Source organism: Phasianus colchicus, chromosome 7, assembly GCF_987193195.1.
Source record: "Phasianus colchicus chromosome 7, bPhaCol1.hap1.1, whole genome shotgun sequence".
Lineage (NCBI taxonomy): Eukaryota > Metazoa > Chordata > Aves > Galliformes > Phasianidae > Phasianus > Phasianus colchicus.
In genome coordinates this window covers 22,825,515-22,846,504 of record NC_143442.1, presented here as the reverse complement: position 1 = coordinate 22,846,504, position 20,990 = coordinate 22,825,515, and the positions used below count along the sequence as shown (strand labels likewise).

Genomic DNA, 20,990 nt, shown 5'->3' with positions numbered 1-20,990 from the left:
CAGAGCATTAAATCGTTCGTGCTTTCACACAAAATGTTACCTACAAATATGCTGCTAGGCATTTTTCACATGCTACAGAGTGAAATTAGCACCCTTGAGTAGGAAAACTGGGGATGAGAAGGATAGGATTAAGTAACCTGGAACTGAATTTCTCACAGAACTGTCAAATCAAATAGTTTTCTTCATTATTTGTGTATGTTATGCTCAAAGCAATTGGCATTTAGACAACTAGCCAATAATAGTTTATTTTAAGAAGTACAATACTGAACACATTTCTCACTAGAGAAAGAGCTGTCGCATAACAATTTAATTAAATTTTTATAAGAAGGAATAATGAACAAGCAGTTTCTCAAATGCTTCAACACCATACTTCATGCTATTATAATACAGTAACCATCTATACCTCACAAAATAAATACTTAAATAAAAGCAAAATGTTGTTTCCTGAAGCCAATCTCTGTAGAAACTAAACCAAGGTCCCACAAAAAGTCCTTGAGTCCAAGCTGCTGAGATCCAAACAGACTGCTGTGAACAACACTGAGCTCACAGAGGCTCTGAGAGTCCATCACATCCCCACATACAGGGCAACAAAATGACACTGCAAAGATTCTTTCAGTTCTCCCCATTCAGCAGCCTCCCAGGCACTACCGACATCTTCCTCCCTCTCTCTGAAGTCCATGGAACAGAAATCATCAAATATATAAAGTAAGGCCTAAGGCAATAAGATGTAGGCAGAGAGTTTGTGGTTTCTGGCACTGCTCAACACTCAGAGGCCTTCTTACAAGCCTTCCTGGTGATATGGCTTTTCCCATGTCTTGTCATCTCATACATTTGTCATACATATGGCTGCAGTCTATAAAATGGCATGTTGGACACTCATCCTTACTAGGCAGCCAAATATGTGGAAACATTCATCAGGGAAAAGGAATACGAGCAGTCTGTACTATGCATCTACAATTCCTGTACCAAAAACTTGGCTATTTTTACATTAAGATCATGTTCAAGAAATAACCAAAAGCTGATTCCAATTATGAATTGACTTCCAACTATTAATTTCCCAAAATGTTTTTTATTTTATGTCTACTTCATGTCCTAAATGTCTAAACTATTGCAGGCCTTTTATTAACAGGACAAAAATAATCAAGGATTTTGGCTGACATCCTATTTAATTTAAAACAAAAAGGTCATTTGATGGAACTGCAGCTATTTTCCTGTTGCCAAAATGAAAGTAGGTAACAATAACTGTGCTGGCCTCCAGAGTACAGCTAAGAAAGGAAGATTAAAAGTGTTGTCAAAATGAAATTTGGGCCTGAAATTACAGATCTTACCTTTCTGTTTGCAATGCATGCACAGAAGTGAAAGAAAAGCTGTAGATATGTTTTAGGAAAAAGGGAAATCCAGAGGCAAGGAGGGGCACATTCAATGACACAGTGAACCATTTGTCCCCCAGTCACTCCAAGAGATAATTCCATGCATGCTCTCTATAAAGCAATTAGTGTATGAACTGAAAATATTGGGGGCAATAATGATGATATGTAAAACCCACACAGGCCACTGAAATGTTTTAATTAATTCTTGACATTCATCAAGCTTATAGCTAATTAGTATTATGCTTGGAAACCAAGTTTCTATGGAGCAATTCAATCTGGGCATTAGATGTCCTAATGGCTGTTTTATAGTTTAATGCAGAGGTTAGTGTTCTTGCCTCGTGTGTCAGATACCTTTCTTTCATACACCTCTAATGGCTGGATGCAGTTCAATCAGATTAATGAAATAGCTGAATTAAATTAGTGACATATTTCAGCCCAATGAATCAGTCACAATTAAGTGTGGCTATAGCACCCGGACTGGTGCCCAACTATCTGGTAATCACTCATCGAGTCAGAATAAGGGCATCTATCAGTTAATAGCCAGAAGCTAAGTGCAATAACTCTCTGCCTGTTACTCACTGCTGTCCTCTCCTATGCTGTAGTTAGCAACATATAAATGGACCAGGCTACAACATGAGAAGGGGATTCTTATCCTTGTAAGAAGAAAACACCTTGTTCAGCTTGCTGTTGAGAAAACATCACTGCAGTGTCAAAAGTAATACAAAGCTGTAACAATAAATGCACTCAGATAAAGAAGAAAATTGAACAATTTCATTACAGTTGATAGAGGCTTGTGAAATTTCTATTTCATTACAATTGACAGAGGTATGTGAAATTTCTGTTTAACTGCTGAAGAAGTATCTCACTTCCAGTGGTGTAAAACATCGGTCTGCTTTGTTAATAACCCCTAAACTCCAGCTATTACGATATTACTGGTGTGAGGAGACAAGATTAGAGAGCTGAGACATCACACTTAGCTTTACCAGTAGTGTGTTTCCACTCACACCACACCCAGCCACAGACTGTTTTGTGTTTTGTATACATACCAAGACAATCCCTTTTGGAAGCAAACAAAACAGCTCTTGTTTCTCTCAGAACCCGAGGCTCTGCAGAACACATCAGAGCTACTCAGAGCAGCTCAGCCTTTGAAGCCATTTCCATTTTTACCCAGCCAGGATGGCAGGGTTACGCTGGTGGACTGTGGAGCAGAGCAGAAGGGACACCTCCAGTTGTGCACCCACTGCCACAGAACCACAGAGGTTGCTGCCTTGGCTTTTCCCCCATAGGAAGCTGCATGGAGGGAACCTCCACACCTTGGTGCAAGCCCACTCATCTGTTCCCATGGATGTCAGCTAAAAACCAGGACTAAAAGCTGGGAATGAGAAAGCATCACCCTGCTGATAATTTCCTCTTCTAGTCTGCCCTTCAAAATATCAAAACTTGGTGGAGCAACAGATCTGATGATGACTTAAAAGATGTGGCTATACTACACACTGTTCATTGCTACCAGCCTGCTACCCTCTTGAATTAGCTGCAGGACATCACAAATTCTGTAAAGCCACCATCAGTATAATCTTAATAAAAGAAGCACTTGAGTAATTTTTTAAAAAAATATGTACTAAAAAATCTCAGACAAAATAATGCAGCAAATGAAATGAGAAAATATGCTTTAGAAAATTAAGGGCTCTTACTTAATACATAAAAGCTGATTGATTTTTTGTTTGTTTTTTAATAAAGTAGATAAAATTGACAGAATAAAGTTAATCGGCTACATCTGCTTCCCAAGCAAATATTCATTGCATACTGCATTGAGGGATCTATACCTGATCAAGTTAAGACAGAAGATTTATAACAGTGCTCCATCCAAGCTAGTCAGCTGAACAGATTTAATTTACAAGTGTGACTTCAGATGGTGAATTTGAGAAGATGTGAGGTTAAACTCTAGGAGCCTATGGGGTGACACCAGATCCTTTAAACCTAACACTACTGAACCCTGACTCTCAGGTTTCATGTTGATGAAGAATGGCTTTTCCAGCATGGTGCTGTGAACACTCAGATGGATGCAGCAGCATTAACACCAGCAAGGAGTCTGTGAGACTCTCAGCATGATGGCTACAGAAATGAGAATTCTGCATTTGCTACAATTCATGATATGAAAGTGCATTAAAGCTGCCCATATGGAACCAGCTGCAGGGTGAGAAACTGGGACAAGAACTTTCCGATCTGCACGATGCTAGCAGATCTGCACCCACTAAATGCGCTTTGACTGTCAACAGCACTCTTCTAAAACACAGTGCTCCAAATATGGTGATAGAACTTCATAGTACTGAGGCTGTGATAATTACAAAGAAAAAGGATGAAGGAAAATGGAAGTTAGCTAGATTTCATGCTGACTCCACATCATGCTTTATTATGAGAAACAATTTGGGTCTGTAGGACCCAAATCTAGGACGTTACTCTGAGAAGCCTGGAGAGCACAAATCCCATACTACTTGTTATATTTTAAAGAAAGGAATGGAAATATGTCGCTTTGTTGTTGCTCAGATTATTTTCCTGCTTTGCTATTTTTAACATTTTGAAGAAAATTTATCCGTTATCTTTTTTCTTAATCTTCTTTTCTCAAGTTTGGAGACTCTCCTCTATATTACTGATTACAAAGCACAGTGAATGAAATGAACATTAATGAAATGAACATTAATTAAAAGGCATAGTTTTGTGGCTTCCAGTACTGTTATCATTAGAAATTAACGTTAAAGGTGGACAGCAATTTCCATTTGTCTTATTTTTCAGTGCCTAATTTCCATGCCTTTCTGGGTTATTTGTGCTCAGCATTCATGTCATCAGTGCCAGAGCCTAAGAACTTATACTTACAGCATCTGAACAATACACCCTCTATGCACAGAAAGTGTACTCTTTTCATTAGCAACAGTCTCAAGTGTAGCAATGATTTTTTGATGCTAGCATTTTGCTGTGGTAGAACACAAGTGGGTTGTCTACGGCATTACATCAAATTCACATTGAAAATGCTTTCTGATAAAGTACTCAATATTATAAGGTTTCCACGTTATATACAATTTCTTACAAAGAAAAGGTTTCAGTCTATTGTGTTATTTATATAGCTATAACTGTTATTATTTTATCTGCCACTGAACTATCTGTTACATCTGCTGGCTGAAAAAGGTTATTTACTGCTTCTAGCAGATCCATAGAGACTCTTTGTAACTTAAGTTATATGGAACCGAGTTCACTGTACAAACCTTTGCTTCTGTCACTTCCATAAAGGAGTATCATGCCCTTAAGACTGAAGTCTAGAAATTACTGCTAAAAAAGTGCCTATTTTTAACTTAGGAATCCCCTGCTAGTTCTGCTAGTTGTGAAATAGGACTTGTGCCTGAGGCCATGGTTCGATGCAGCAGTGAATCCAACTTTAGAGCTCCTACTACCAGATCAAAAGCAGTATGGTTACTCAAAGGGAAGACTGATTCACTGTAAACCAACTTTGCCAAACCATATGTGTTCCAAAATGTCAATGGATTAGCTCTGTAACACCAGGCTTCATGCTTATTCAGGTATCAATTGTCCTTCTGCAGGCAGCATAAAAGGGCACAAATTTCAGATTGCATGGTCCGGGTTAGAAATGTAATCATGTGGTCATACTTGGTTCAGGACAAATTGTACCACAAGGAGAATCTGACAGAGTATACACTGGCTATTACCCTAATGAGAAAGGAGACAGACTGATGATTTTTGAAGATTTTAGACAATGAAAACCTCCAGCACTAAACTTGCTATTAGTAGAATATACAGTGCTGATACTAAAGAAAGCTGGCTAACAAATCATTTGATAATTCCATCACAGCTGTAATATGGTGATACCCCAAGTAATGTGTTTTGGAAGGAGATAGTTTTTCTACTACCAAAAGCCCCATCAAATTAGTTCATTGCTACATTAGCTCAATATTAATTTCCTATTTGTATTCCTGATGGTTCCTAGGACCTTTCTTGATGCTCTTAGAAGACTACTCAGGTTCTCTCCATTTTCCAGAACAAACATAGCCACTTTTACAGGTCAAATTCAGTAATTTTTGTTCCAAAAAATAACTATCCCCAGAATGTAATTTGATAAACTACAACATAAATACTGGATTTAAACCAACTAACAAAACATATCGGATTACTTCTGTCAGTGCTCTTGAGAGAGGAGTTGTAAATAACCATCTACTATTCAGGCAATACATAGAAAGTTTATCAAATATGAGTTGTTTTTGAAAAACAGAAATCACAGGGCTTACTGGCATGAAGAAAATTCATGCTAAATATTAGGCTTATTTTAAATACCTTGAAGTCTGTACAGAACTCTTTCACAGAAATGCACCACAGCTCTTATCTGTGCTCCCTATCAAACACAGAGGACAATCAGCAAAGGAAATATTCTCTGCTATTTCAACATATGTTCATAACAAACAAGTCCTAATTTAGGATAAATTAAAAGCTCTCTGTCACCACAACTAAGACACTAGTATGCTGCCTTCTTCTTATGGGTACAAACCTGTCTGTACAGAGGTCTTTGCCAAAGAAATTAGTCTACAGGAGTACAGTTCAAAATTTCCCTCTGCTCAAAATTTCATACTGATGAACCTGTATTTAGGAAACATGGCAAATTTTGCTTGTCTTTCAGGACATGGGATGTTTCTCAACTAACAAAACAAAACAAAACTTATCTGGGATATGTGCATATTTTGTCTTTAACATGTTACAGCCTCCATCCATAATGATGCTAGCAATACACACTTATAGAAATACACAGTACATGGGGAATGGTACACTCATCTTTTCAGATGTCTGCCCATGATGGAATTGATTAATTCCATCATTCACTGCAAAAATTTTCAAGTCAAGAAGTTAAGTGACACTAAGACACCTAGTTTAGGATTCCTACCAATATTTTCAATGACACTTCTAATGTCACGAAAAAAAAATCCATTATTCCCACATTATTTCCAGCATCCTTTACACACATGCTTCAGACTGATGAAGAGAACAGTTAAAACAATCAATTTCACGGAAGGATCTAATTGATCTTAAAATACAACTAGCTTTAAATATGTAGTCAACTTACAAAGATTTATGCCCAGAAATAATAACTGGAAGTTTTCAACAGACTAAGCCTGCAAGTCAATTAAAACTATCAAAATGAAGTTCTCTGCTGCCTACCCAAAATACTGTATTATTAAGATATTAGAAATACTGATCAATATATTAAAATGTTTTCTTTTTAAGAAATATATATTTGGCAAAAATTCCAAAGAACTCCACCTATAAACAGTGTTTTTCAACACAGAAAACACATTAGTTTATTAGAAAATCATCACACTCCAACAATTCAAGTCTAAAGGCAAACTCGATTAAACTATTGAATGGTGTTAGTGTCATGGAAAAACTTTCTTCTAATATCACAAAGCGAGAAAATGCAATTTAGTGAAAATGATTTATTAAAAATCAGCTTTCATCTTCAGCAGCAAAGTTACAGCTTGCCCACAGACAGAGGGAAGAGAGGGCAAAAACAGCTAGTTGGGTAGTCTGCCTACATTGAAAAGCATTAAAGTGAGAAGCATGCACTTAGGGTTTTAATGACCTTTTAACACATTAATATTAGTTTTATGCTTTTAGATGTTTCTTACTGCCTTTCTGAATGCTGCTCAATAGTCTTGCTCTTAAATAGCAAGCACTGAATATTGTCCCTCAAAAGAAGCCTTTATTGCCATCACTGAAGTCAGTTCACAGTGCAGTCTTTCTAACCATCCAGAACACACATGCTTCCAAATGTAATTCTATTATTCCTTTTAAATACTTCCTCCATTCATTTGTACATCAAAGACTATACAGTTTAACAAAACAGAAAAAGTAGTGCTGGTGCTCCCTGCGTGGATACCTACTTGAAATTGCAGAAGTCTGATAAAAACCTTTGTAACTAGGAAAAGGCTGTATTTCTCAAAAATAAAATTGACCCTTCCCAGTTCATACACAAAGACATTCCCCATTTCCACCTATTCCTCAGTGTAACTCAATCTTTATAGCAGTAAAACCAGCTTAAGTCAGTGGTTTTGGTAGTGTTTTTTTGTTTGTTGTTTTTTTTTTAGTGAAAAGCTCCATTTTACAGCACAACTCTCAATGGCTGATTAAAGCAGGCAGTTGTTGTCTTCCACCTCTTATGAATCCACATCCAAGTCAGATACTGCAGCTGAGAAGCAAAATGTGGTGAACTGCACCCAAAGCCTGACCTTCTCCACGTCCTTCAGGCACGGCAGTGTCACAGTTCTGCAGTGCTGTCAAAAGTCCTACACTGAATCCCACAAATCCACATCTCACATATAGTGTCTGTCCTGAGACAATGGAGCTTTCCTTTCCAGATCTCAGTCACTACACAGTTATTTAGTTTCTCAAGTGAGGAAAATGGAAGATTAAATAGCACTACAATATCGCGATACATCCTTCTGCTTCTTCTTGAAGCTTGCTCACCTGCTGGTACTGTCGGAGGACTGACTTAGCAGACCCTTACCAGACCCTCCTGATGTGTGGTCTGTCATTCTGGAGATAGAAACTCACAGAGGGGATCCCAAACTTCCTGCAACTGCTGCAGGAAAAGTGAAGCCTTCCTCACCTATCCCAGAAAAACACAGCCATACAAACGTCTCCTTTGGCACATAACATAAAATATGCTTGAAATCAAATCTAATTATGTCCAGAAGTTGCAATTCCACTGCTACAGGCGACTAACTTGATGGGAAAAAGAGCATGAAAGGTGACGACAGAAGTGCTGAAGCCTGGCAAACACACCTGTAATATGTTTACATACTGGTTTAATCATAAAAATAACTTTGCTGTTTACTTTACACGTGCTGCTTGGATGGATATGGTTTACAAAGTCTCTCAAATGATTTTGAGCATCTCACAGAGCCCACATGCACGTGGTCAGCTCCCAGTTCCACTGCCCATTTCATTTCAGAGACACCAGTATGACTGACTCCTGAAAGTTCTCCAAAACCAGCATGCAGAACTTGCTACCAAGAAGACTGAACAGTCCTACTTTAAACAACAGCAAGAATTATGTTTCTATTTGCAGTTCAGACTTCCAAAATGAGCAAGGCAGGAGCCAGGAGCTGGAGCTGGAGAGGGCTGTAGCTGCACTGAGGAGTGGGAGCTGGCAGAGACTAAATGACCACCTTTAAGCACGTTGCTGAGACTCACAGCTTCCAGACTACCTCCCTGTTTCCTGAAGTCTATTACCATCAAAAGCAGATGCAGAAATGTCATGTCAAGTCAGATTCTGTGCTTCATGAAGTCCAGGCTGAGAGCAGCTTCTTGGCTTTTATACTCTCATTTTTTGGGAGGCTGATGTTCTCTACTAAAAGAAATGCCCTCAAATCTGAGGCAAGACACTAAACAAGAGCCTAAAGCAGGAGATACAGATGCTCTGCTCTTTGAAGTGTCCTTTGTCACTTTGATATCTTTTTAAAAAATGTTCTTCCTTCCAAAAAGCACAAAATGGAGTGTTCATATGCTGTCAAAGCATCAATACATTTTGAAGCAAAACTTTGTGCTTAATGTGGGCAAATCAGCAGTGCTTGAAAAGCAAATACTCTATTTCTCCAGTAAAGACATTGTAGTGTGTGTGTCAAGCAGGCTCCTCAGCAGTCAGGCTGCTCTTATGGTCAATGCTGTAGGGATGTAGTCTCTGAAAGACCTTCATAAGTGCAAAGAAATAGAGCTGCTATCACTTCTACTTACTCAGCATACTGCTGTAGGCAACACAAGCTTCAGCTCATGTCAAAAAGGATGGCTTCTTGTAGGACACGGCTGTGATTGCTACATGGCCTTTATGACTAGCTATTTTGTTGCACTGTTTCACTACATTTTCAGTATTAAGGATTAATTACTTATGGTTCACATTCTTTCACAACTTTTACAGCTCTGTACTCACTCTTTTTGTACAAGCAGAGGCAAAGCATCCACCCTTTGCCTATTTCTCATTCTGTTCCTTGGCTGTTTGGCACACAGCACTCAGGGTGGCCAAAGCTGTGAGCAGTGGCTGTGCCAGGCATCAGGCAGGTGATCTCCAGGTGCTAGAACATGAGCCCAAAGCTGTACCTGTCACCAGTCAGACAGAGCAACTGAGGGAGTTTCAGACTCAAAGCAATTGAAAAAAGGAACTTGCTTTATATAAAACAGAACGAAAGACAACTAGACAACTGAAACAGCACTTAGTATAGACAGAAGTGTAATGTGTAATAAAAGCATTTAAAACCCATGTGAATAGCAGTTTAAACTCCAAAAGCATAGCAATTCAATGAGACTGAGATAGCACCATAATATACTGAAATCAATTTCTGATAAGAAAGCTTATTTACTCTACTGAAAGGATACTACATCAACATATGAAAATAATAATCAGACCAGAAAAAAACTGAATAACCATCTAAGTGAAACACATCTCACTCAGTAAAATCTGTTTATTGAAAAAAAAAAAAAAAAAAAAAGCTCTATTCCAAGTGTAGCCATTCCCCCCAACAGTGTTAATTTAATGAGTTGCTTCTCCCGATGAGCATTTACACATCTCTGCTAAGGCAGCTGACAGCCACAAGGATGAGCTGAGAAATCAGTAACCCACTCAGCTTTGCCAGAGAGCTCGAATCACTGGTACACACAATCAAAGGCATGTAAAAGGATGGAATAAAGTGGGGCCCAAATCCTTCTGATCAGAAATAACATTAGAAAGAAATGTAACTTCTCTCCTGGTGCCCAGATTCAGGCTGACCAAGGCAGCTGTTGAGATCACAGCAGCACTGAGATGTAGCAAATGAGGATTCGGGCAAGGCAAAAGCACATAAACAGCACCAACCTCTTTGTGGGAGAGCTAAACCCATCTTTTCCATGGATATGGTTCCAGCACCATTTGTACTGCATTCAGGAATTGCAGCCACAGCCATACAGAGCACACGGTAGCTGTCAGCTGAACAATAAAGGCTCACACTGCCTACCTTTGTTTATTTAAGACTGAAAACACAATTTATTGGTAGAAGGAATAAAATTAACTACTATCCTTGCAAAATTAATTAGATCATAAACAAACATAATCTCTTCTAACATGTCCTAATACTATATATTGATATATATTCATGTATTAATTTATAAACCTGCTTCTGAAGTATTTTCAGTCACTCACATAATTTAGTGAACATTACATGCACATTTGCTTCCATCTGCAATCCAGGAAAAATAACATTATTTCTGTCAACTCATCTCAATAAAGCTCTTTTTTCTTTTTTCCTGAAAATGCCTGATTTTAAGATTTAAAGTGCACCATTTCTAGGAAAATTATCTTCAGACAGACTTAACAGATTCAGAGCTGAGAGCATATATTTTTTTTAACGAGCAGTTAGCCTGCTGGAACTGATTCCTGATGTGTAGATGATTGAATGTTTGCAAACAAACAAACAAGCAAATACATTATTTCGCGTTTTTATTGCAGTTTTTACTGTAAGTCAAGATCAATATTCTGTTTTGCAGTCAGAAAAATAGAGATGAAAGGGCAACTACTTGCTGAAAGTGATTGTGTAGGTGAGGAGCAGAGCACAGAAGAACAGTCTCCAGAGGCTCTGAGGGCAACATGCTCCAGGTCTCTGTGGTGCCCTTTCAGTACTTCAACATCCCTACTCCAGAAACCACATAAACACAGCTTATCCTATAATCACGGTGTGGTAAGGTGCTCCCAAAAGATAATTTATAAAATGAATCCAAAACAGAAAATCTTCTTTCTTGTTTAAATCCTCCTTAGTGGATTTTAAAAACTAGTGCTGGTGAGTAACAGCAATAGTAGTAAAAGAAATAATAACGATGAGAAGCTCAAGCTGAACATCACCAGTGCTTGGGGCTGGGCAGGGGCTGCAGGCTGCTCTGGGTCAGCCTAGCAGACTGGCTCCGGTGGGAAAATCTCCTTGATAACTTCCTTCCCTTCCCCACATACTAAGCCAAGTGCAGCGGGGGACAATCATAAAAAAGGAATGATGTCGAGTTTTTTTTGTTATTTTTTTTTCTTCATAGGAGGTAGTTTTCCAAAAGGTTACCCTGAGGCTTCAGTAGTGCACCGATAATCTGTGAACACAAAGACCTGGCTTTGCAGGGTCACATTTCATCTCCTTCCTGCTCCCCTCCCCTTCCAGCAGCAGTAGTAACTTTCAGAGGGCAAAGCTCCATAGGAGCTGGAAGCTAATTACCAGATGTCTTGTAAATCTTTCCAATCTGCACAACTTCATCCACTCCACAATGCTTAACATCAGCTCTTTTGGAACCTTTTCATCCTTATTTTTGTGTAACAAATTTTCAACAAGCTGGGAGTTCTTTGTTCTCTCCTAATAAAACCTAAAATGTTAACAGTTCAGCATGAAACTAATGAATTAAACACACTTTTATGGAGATCTGAGCAGAAGTACAGGCCTATCCAGATTTATGTGAAAATTTATTCATTCTGGAAACAGTGCTTTGGGCTGTTTCTTTAAAATAACTTCAGAGCGACAAAAATAATACAAACAATGGTTGTAAATTATTTACATGGTTTGCCAAACATATGGTCACTAAAATGTTACACTTACTGAGGATAACTTCAGTGCAAATCTTACAAGGGGCTGAAAAGAGAAATGGACCAAATCAGACGTTTCCTCTGATGTAATTGTGGTTGGTAGCCAAACAGTGCCAAGGTGAAGCCTTCCAAGGCCCAAGAACTGCTCCAGCTTACATCTAACACCATTCCATCCATTAAGACTGACACTGTACTGCACACTGCTGTCTCCCTGGGATGTGTCCTATGCCCAGGACTATGAGGAACTGGTGACATACGGCTTTTTGTGAGCTCCATAGCAGGAATGTCCCCTTTAACATCAAAGTCACCTTATTTAAACCCCTTTGGCCGAAAGAAGCAAAGCAACAACCTTCACCTAGGAAAAAAAAACACCCAAACTGCTGGATTCCAAAGGCTAAAACTAGAACTTCATTCTGCACAAATTCTATCCTTGTAGATGCTGCAGATCTGGTTATGTGAAAATAACTATCCTTTTCAATAATCACTATTACATTTATTTAGATGCACTGGATAAAAAGGCTAACGCAGAGTGTACTTCTTGCAAAATGAAAATCGTCCATTATAAATAGCATCTTTCCCTCCAAAATACTAACTAAAGTTGCAAAAAAAAGAAGCGTTCAGGAAATACCAACTTTTCAGGACTGTCACAATGGAAGGAGCAGCTATACCCCAAACCAAGCGACTCTTCACTCGCCATCTTTCAGCTGCTGTTGCTAGCAAACACTTGTACTTGCTAAAAAACTCTTGCTAAAAAGAAAAGTATAAAGCATAGAGCTAGTGAAAGAAGAAACATGTTGGAAATTCCCTGGCCCTTGGAAAAGGTGTGATAGTGAATGGGTTTTGTATAATTTTAAGCCTTTGCTTCTTTTTGTTGTTATTTTTTAATAACAAAGATTAAGATTGCATTTAGCTAAACAAATAATTTGTGTAATGAAAAACAAAACAAACACCAAAAAGAACAACCAAAAGAACTCACACATTGGTTGAATTCATCTTTAAAGGTTCACCATTCATCTGTAAGGCAGGCTTTGCTGCCATAAACCACATGAACATGCAAAGCCCAGCAGTTGCTCAAGAACAGGATTGTGCAGCAGAAGTATTACAACTAAGGAGTGCTTTGGTTATACTCAAGAAGTCACACCGTTAAATGGCAAAACCTTTCTGAGACTTCACAACAGCTTCCTTTTCAGTAAGTTCACCCCTTTCAACACTAAAACAGACACAAACTCCAACACAAACTCCACCCACCAAAAAAAAAAAAAAAAAAAAAAAAATCAACCAAGTGAGAGGAAACATGCAGAATGACAGAGGGTAAAGGAAAGAAATATGTGAAAGGAGAATGGCATTATACTTCTTCCTTCCTTCCTTCCTTCTCCACCCTTCTGTAGGGAAAAGAGAAAGAACAAGAACTTTGACAATTAAGAAGTTAATAAATCTTGCTTCCAGGCACACTTTGAGAATTTCCACCTTAAACTAAGAAGGAGAAGTGCAGATCCCAAAATACATCTTCAGAACTGATTTTTTGACAGGAAGCCCACAGGGAAATGTTTCTGCAGTTACAGCTGCCCACTCACACCCATGTAATGTACTTGGACGTGTTCCACCCTCGTGACAGCCCTGGTGTCTTCTTCCCCTGCTCCTTCCGCTCTCTCTCTGCTGGTTCTTCTTTGCTGCTGGGCACCTTACCTCTGACTGCCTGCTCCGAGCAGTCCCTTCCACACCATACAGAGCACACAGCCCTTCACTGAAATATCCATGACTTAAATGAAGGAACATCAGCCGCTTGCCCTCTCTGAGTTCAGAGCAGAGATTTTCTTTTCCCCTCTAAACTGTTCTCAAACTTCATTGCTCCACGTATTTCACTTCTTTTGCTGGATCTAAAACCAGACTGTCAGTGACGAGGAGCTGCCGACATCTGCCTTGCTGCTCAGCTGACGTAGAACCCAGACAGGAAAAGCTCAATGAGTACATCAGCTCTCCAACAATACACAATTCCAGGCAGCTTTTGAGACAGGCACAGTTTCTGTATAAATCAATGTCGTACATGAAACCAGTTATGATCTGAAGCCAAGATTCACATCCAGCTCATCAGAGAAGTGACCAGTTGCTGCTAAGGAGAATCTTTGTATTTATTTCTCTTCAGAAGAACCATATGCTTAATTACTTTATTTTGACCTTTGCAGGAGGAGGCAAAATCTATTTTAAAACCTCATTTCCATTTTATTGAATATTTCCTTGGGAAGCCCAGGTGCCCCTAAGACACCTCTGCAGCACAAACCCAGGTCTCTGGAAGCCATCACACTGCCCATCATGCCTAACTCTGCTCAGTGCGCAGTACCCCTGCCCTGCTCAGCCTTCTGTCTGCAACCTCCAATGTCCCTGAACAGATCTACTACTACACACAAGTCAGACCAATGCCTTTAATGATGGACAGTAAATTACGACCACCACAGAGTTACAATCACACAGCACCACAGACAACGGCTGTATGCTAGTTTCAATACGATAACATGCAAAACTCACTGAGAGAAGACCTGACCCTTCTACTGCACATTCCTACCACATTGCATTCCTCATGCCTCGAGAGGAAAGGAAGAAAGAGGTCTTATTCATTAGAAAGAATTCAGTGTAACAACACAGAAGAGTTGCTCCCTTTTGTAGATATAGAATCACATTCCTGAGCTATAAAAATGTGATGAACTGGAGGCCTAACATGGATACACCATATGTGAGCCAAAAACATAATGCTAAAGCAGCAGCAGTGTTTTTTTTCCAATCAGACTAAAAGCAATAAACTGTTCAAAACATATTTTAGGAAGGGAAGTATTGCAAAATCTGGCACTACTCTGCTGCTGAGAATCAATGCTGAAGTGATGACACCAGTATATCCTATATGACTTTTTCCATACACTTCACTTATATTTAGTGGAATACTTGCTGTTTTCAGTTCTGAAGAGCCAATTCTAAGTCTTGTCTGTCCAAAACTAACAGTTATTTACATCATCTTCTTCCAAGGCCATTAGCTATCCATTACATCCCGACTGCTATTAAAACTGAAGAACTCTTCAAATATTAACAAATTTCAGACCGTGGCACTCATAAAAGAGTGGTTTGGTGAAAAACTGCTTCTCCTAACATGCTCTAGAGCAGCTGGTCTAGAACACTTGAAGGTGTCTCCAAAACACTTCAGAGCAGAGCACCTCCTATTAAAGATCAGCCCCAGAGAGCCCTCCAGCATCCAGCCCAACCTCATTAACTGCTGGCTCACCTGGCTTATGAAAGAAGCAGCAGCCCACTCTTAGCAACAGGCATTGCACCACTGATGTTGTAAAGATGGTGATTTATAATCTGAAGTGTAGTGCACCATGAGGATATATTCTTAATGATAGCTCCTAGCGTTTTTCTTTCTTTTTTCTAAGGTGTTATGTATACTCTGCAGACTGGTATCTCTGTGCTATGTGTATCAGCTCAGTGGGTATGCCAAGCCTTCCTACAAACAAGAATTCCATCAGTCACTTCAAAATCGACAACAGTCATAAACTCAGTTATACTGTAGCTACAAATTCTGACCTGAGTCTGATGGAGAGATAACTTTGTTGAGTGCAGAAAAGAGAGAATTTGCCATGCTATGAAGAGTGGATGCCATGGGGATGCACCACAGGAACTCAAGCGCACTCCTCAGACTGCTGGCATGGAGCAGAGAAGAGACATCCCTCAAATACCTGGATCTTAAAAATCTCTAACACTCTACAGATCGAGTACTACCTCAAATCCACCTGAAGCCAGGAGGCAATTTTGTTGCCTCTCAATAAAGCACCAAACAAGCAGGCAGAGGCTGCCTGCTTCAGTTCCTGAATGGCCTCCAGGCACACCTCATCACCAAGTCAAGTCAGAAGGCAAAGCAGATACTGATAAGAGCTGCATTCAAAACAAGGTACCCTCAGTGTGCCAAGCTAAATATAATTGTCTGTTTCACAGCAGAAAGCAACTAAAAGAAAATATAATCCCAGATTTCAAATACAGATGCTCCCCACCTTTATCTACTCATTGTTTGATTAATTTTGACAAGTCGGGTCCAAAAAAGTAATGTACTTCTATGAATGTACATTTCTAGTCTCCTCGCAGTAGAAGTTCTCAAGTTCTTCTGCACTTTCCCACTCCATCCTCATTCCTCTCAACCTCCTTCAGCAATGAAAGGTGAGCATCTCCCCCTAAAACCTCACCTGTTGGAGACTGCCCTGTACTGCTTCTACCTCTCTCCCTCCACCTGGACCAGCTGAAAATGTCCCCTCCAGTTTCCAATGTCTTCTTCCTCTGCTATTAAACATGTCACTACTTCTCCCTCAAACAATTACTCCTCTTGCAGAGAACACCATCTTCTTACAATGAAGGCAGAATTCATTTTCCTTGAAAATGCAACAGATTTGGGGAAGAAAATACCTGTTTTAATGACAAATGACAATTATCTCCTCCATATCTAATGAATATATTCATCAAATAGAGCGAGATCAATGCCTGACTAGCTTTCGTCAACACTTTACTCTCTTTGGACTGGAGAGGTTTTATCTATCAAACTTTTCTGCTCAGCATGCTTGATAATCACATAACAACCAGAAAACCAGAATATATTTTCTTACTGGATTTTGATTATTTTGAAGGCAAAGATCTTTGTGCACAGTACAACACCTCTTAATTAGTTTATGTATGTTGTGTAATAACTTAGCTATAATCTATCCTGTTTTTGCTATAAGCAAAGTCTAAAGATGATGATAGACTGCCTCTATCTGTTTACATCTTAATCTCAAACAAGCATACCAGTGCAAATCTGTTATCATTACCTGAAATACTTTGATCTGGCACAGAGCTTGTATGTCTGCTGTCAGCATTTATTTCACCTTAGAGATCTTTCTTTATAATTCAGAGATATTACAATAGTGAAGAACAGAAGCCAGAAATAATAACGATAAAGAAATATTAGAAAAGTTTGATTAAATATTCATAAGCTAGGAAATAATAAATCTGAAGTTGAATGTCACAACCTTAATTCTAATCTTTCCCACATGTTCCTAACATTATCTACACAGCTGTATATTTTTATCTTAAATACATCTACACAATTTCAGAGATGTCACTTTTTAATAAAGTGCATTTTGTACCTATAACCTACAGAGCAGACTGTCCTTACCCAATGTCCTGCCAGTCAGAAATACCCAAATTTTAGCAATGACCTTGGCTCATGGCTTGAGCTGCGTTCACCGTTAACATAACCTACAAAATGACCACTGGGAGCACAGTTCCACTGCTTCAGGAAATAATGCATGATATGATTATTAATCTAATTTGTTAGCCACAAGCAAGCCACGTGCCACATATGTTGCTGGCTGTGTGCCACAAGTCACAAGTCACGAGCCAGTGTGATGACATTAACTTGCCCATGTGACCTGTATAAAAAGGAACACTTTTCTGGAGTATTTTTTTTCCTATGACAGTTGAGGCATCTTGACTTTACTCACACTATTCAAGAGGAGCAGTGAGACAGTTTTGCCACAAAGAACCACAAGAGTTTAGGACACTGTTCTCGTGGATAGTTATGTAGTCAGAGGAATAAGCAGCTCCTTGCTTAGCTATAATGAGTTGATGACACACGTAATTCAGATCTCTATCAGCTTGACAGTGTCTGTGCTGTGCGTACTCTGCAACTCTGAGGAGCTTTCAAACACCTCCTTCAGACTTCAACAGGTCCAGCGTGCACTGTGAAGATGCAACCAAAAACTCAACAACCAACCAGAAAGGCCCAAGCCCCTACAAATGAAAAACTCACATTCTATAGGCTTTCTTTATATCATGCTGAGAAATGCCAAAAATAAATCGTACTGATGCAGGGAGTCATTTGTCTATAACAAAAACTAAACTTGACTTTGTCAGCAAACTCACTGCTGGAAAAGTAATTATAATCCAGTGAAAGTGCTTGCAAAGGGTTAGAAAGCAAGAGAAATCTGGCTATAAAAGGGCTCTGGCTGCTGCCTTCTGCAACAAAAGGGCTGACAGTGTGTCCTACACTGGAAGCGTTACTGATTTTAGATCGGAAATGCCTTTTTGGAAGAGAGAACACAGATATCTTTGTTACGGCAGAAATCCTCAAACACAGCAACAAGTGAACACAGTCTGCAGTAACAACCTCAAGGAACAACCTCTTTTGACTTCTGTTCTATACACTGATGCTATGTTAACTTCTGAAGGCTACTTATGACTATTGAAATTTCAACAAAATCACTCCACTGTTGAAAAACAAACTGAAACATGCTATCATACAGGGATTTGTTCAGTGCAGCCAAGGATACACTTGGCACTTCACACTTTTCTTTCATTTCACTGGGGTTCTTCCAGAACAAACACACATTCACAAAAATGTAAATAATCTGGAGCAGCTGGATGCAATCTTGATTCCCACTTAGGAGGGCAGTGTTCAAAAGCACATCCAAAAATGACTGAAAAGCAATGTGTTCAGGTCCAAACCCAAAAGGGGAATTCACATTACTGCTGCTGAGCTGTCAGCAGTGGCTTGTGCAGGAGAGGAGAGGAGTGGAGCAGAGAAGAGAGGAGCACCGTTCTGTGGTTACGGACAGTCAGACAGCGGCTCCACTCTATTATCTGGGAAACGTGACAAGTGTCAGCAGCAAGGGGTCAACTAACATGAGCCTTAACGTGATAAATGAGATCACTGTAAAACTCAGTATTACCTTCTGTTCTTAAAGAGATATAGTTTATGTTCTGAAATAACTTCAGAAATATCCTGCAGCAAATGCATTACAAGAAGGCTTTCTATTCTCCCCTTCTCTGAAGATTGACTTTGACTTTACACACTGCAATAAAGCCCGATGGAAAAGCACCTAACACATAACCTACAGAGGGTAATTCTGTAGAAGACTCTCTGCATTCCAGTACAGCAGGGAATTCACAAACCACGTACAACAGTTCAACTTCTGCAGGAGGAAATCATCCTGGAAATCCCACAGAGCCTCACCCATTTCAGCACGGTCCTGCACCAAGCGGTTCAGGGTAGCAGGAGCCGGAGAGCAGCTTCAGCTCTTGAGCTGGTGACAGCTTTCTGTTACTGGATAGATGATCCACTTCAAATTTAATGGCAGAAGTAGAAAAATATAAAAACAGAGATTTAACCTGCAACTTTTCACAGGACGTATGCAGGTTAGGAATCTCTTACACTTGACTGATATAGGAAATACTAAGCTAGCATTTGTGATGCAGAGCACTACTAACATATACAAGTGCAATCAAGTCTCCCTGACTGAACTCTGTTCTCAGCACAGTCTGAGGCTGGACTGCTGTCACTGACCTTAGTGGAGGTGCTTTCTACCAACACAGCACTGTATTACAGACATTGGGAAGTACTAATAGAATCTAACTTACTTATCTTAAAACTCAGAAAAGGCAGCAAATTGTGTTTTGATCTAAAACCACATACATAAAAATGTTTTAATGTATAGCTAATGAAGTAACATTAATAATTAATATTTAACAATTAGCAGTAATTAACATTAATAATGTACAGCTAAAAAATTACTGTACCTAATGAATTAATAAGCAGTGTAAAAAGAGGCAACAGATCTGAACATGAAACAGACCTTCAATATTTTCAGTAAGAATTGATTTCTAGTTTCTTTGGATTTACATTTTTTTTAACAGAAAAATCTCCCTGAATCTCAACCATCTGTTATTATAAATCACAAAATCTCTTCATGTTAATTCATTGTTTTTTTGAGCAATGGGAAAAAACACAGTCTTATTTGAGTCTTGTAAACAGGTTGCATCCACATATGCAGCCACTGTGTTACATACACACGACAATCTCTGCAGCACTCACGCACATGTTTCTCTACCAGTTAAATAATGTTTCCTGAAATAAACATAACTTTTCAGTTATCACAAGCTATAAAACAATTTAAGAGCCCTGAAACAATCTTTTCATTAATCTGAGGTGCTTAAGCGTTCCAGTAGTGAAGCATCCTACATAAACCTTATGAAATGAGAGAAGTATAAATCCTACTCTCCCATTTCCTTAATGAGAATGCCTAATAAAAATGTAAACTAATTCTCATGGCTGCCACTATCCTGTCTACTGAATGAAATCTTTTTCACCCTTATATATTCATCTACCTTTAAAGCTGCAGTATCAGTATGCCTGAGATAACACATCCAACCTAAGAAACTGAAACTAGTTCCTTAACATCTCTCATCTCACTTTGCTTTGTTTTTTTTTTTTGTCTTGTCTGAGACCAGACAGGACCACCTGCCCTGCCAGCAAACAGCCTACTCAAGTCCCTACTCCTTCATCAACGCAGCAACCACAAACTCTTGGCTTGGCACTATTTGTTTATAAACATGTAAATATGTGCTTTCAAACTCAAAAAAAAAAAAAAAAAAAAAAAAAAATTGAATAGGCTTAAACCTATTATTTTTAAGCCTCTTTTAAGCCTCTTTCTTTCTATAAATGCCTCCTTGTCTTCCCGTATCTGCACACAGAGGGCTCTTCTCCCCCGGGATGTTGCTGCGGCCAGCTGGGCAGCAGCTTGTGCTCGCTCCTGTTCTGCTTGCACGGTCCTCGCTCAGCCCTCCCCACACATCCCTGGGCTCTTTTATGGGTAGAAAGATTTTCAGGCAGGCAAAAATCTAATTGTCCAACAGCAAGAGGAGGAGAGGGAAAATTTCAGTCATCATCATGCTCAGCCTGGAAACCTGCCAAAAATGCCAGAAACACCTCTGGACAGTGTGAAAAGCCAGGGGTTATAAAAAGGATCTCAGAAAGACTGGGATGCTACAGAAAAGTTGTCTGGAGAATGAGACAGGGAAGGAGCCAGAGCAAGAGAGGCTCTGGCAGTGACAGCCAGACACAAGGCCCTGCTGTCCACACCTTTGCTGCCAGCATTGAGATCACGAGATGCTCTCCAAGGCCAACAGGCACCAGG

At 39.3% G+C, this 20,990-nt stretch overlaps 2 protein-coding genes across 5 annotated transcripts in view; one reads left to right on the top strand and one right to left on the bottom strand.

The window, feature by feature from the left end:
* CWC22 (CWC22 spliceosome associated protein) overlaps positions 1–20,990 on the top strand; it is a 304,789-nt gene that overhangs the window by 28,860 nt on the left and 254,939 nt on the right. The window lies entirely within an intron of this gene.
* Positions 1–20,990, bottom strand: part of UBE2E3 (ubiquitin conjugating enzyme E2 E3) — a 57,236-nt gene that overhangs the window by 7,657 nt on the left and 28,589 nt on the right. The gene's annotated exons all lie outside the window — the stretch shown is intronic.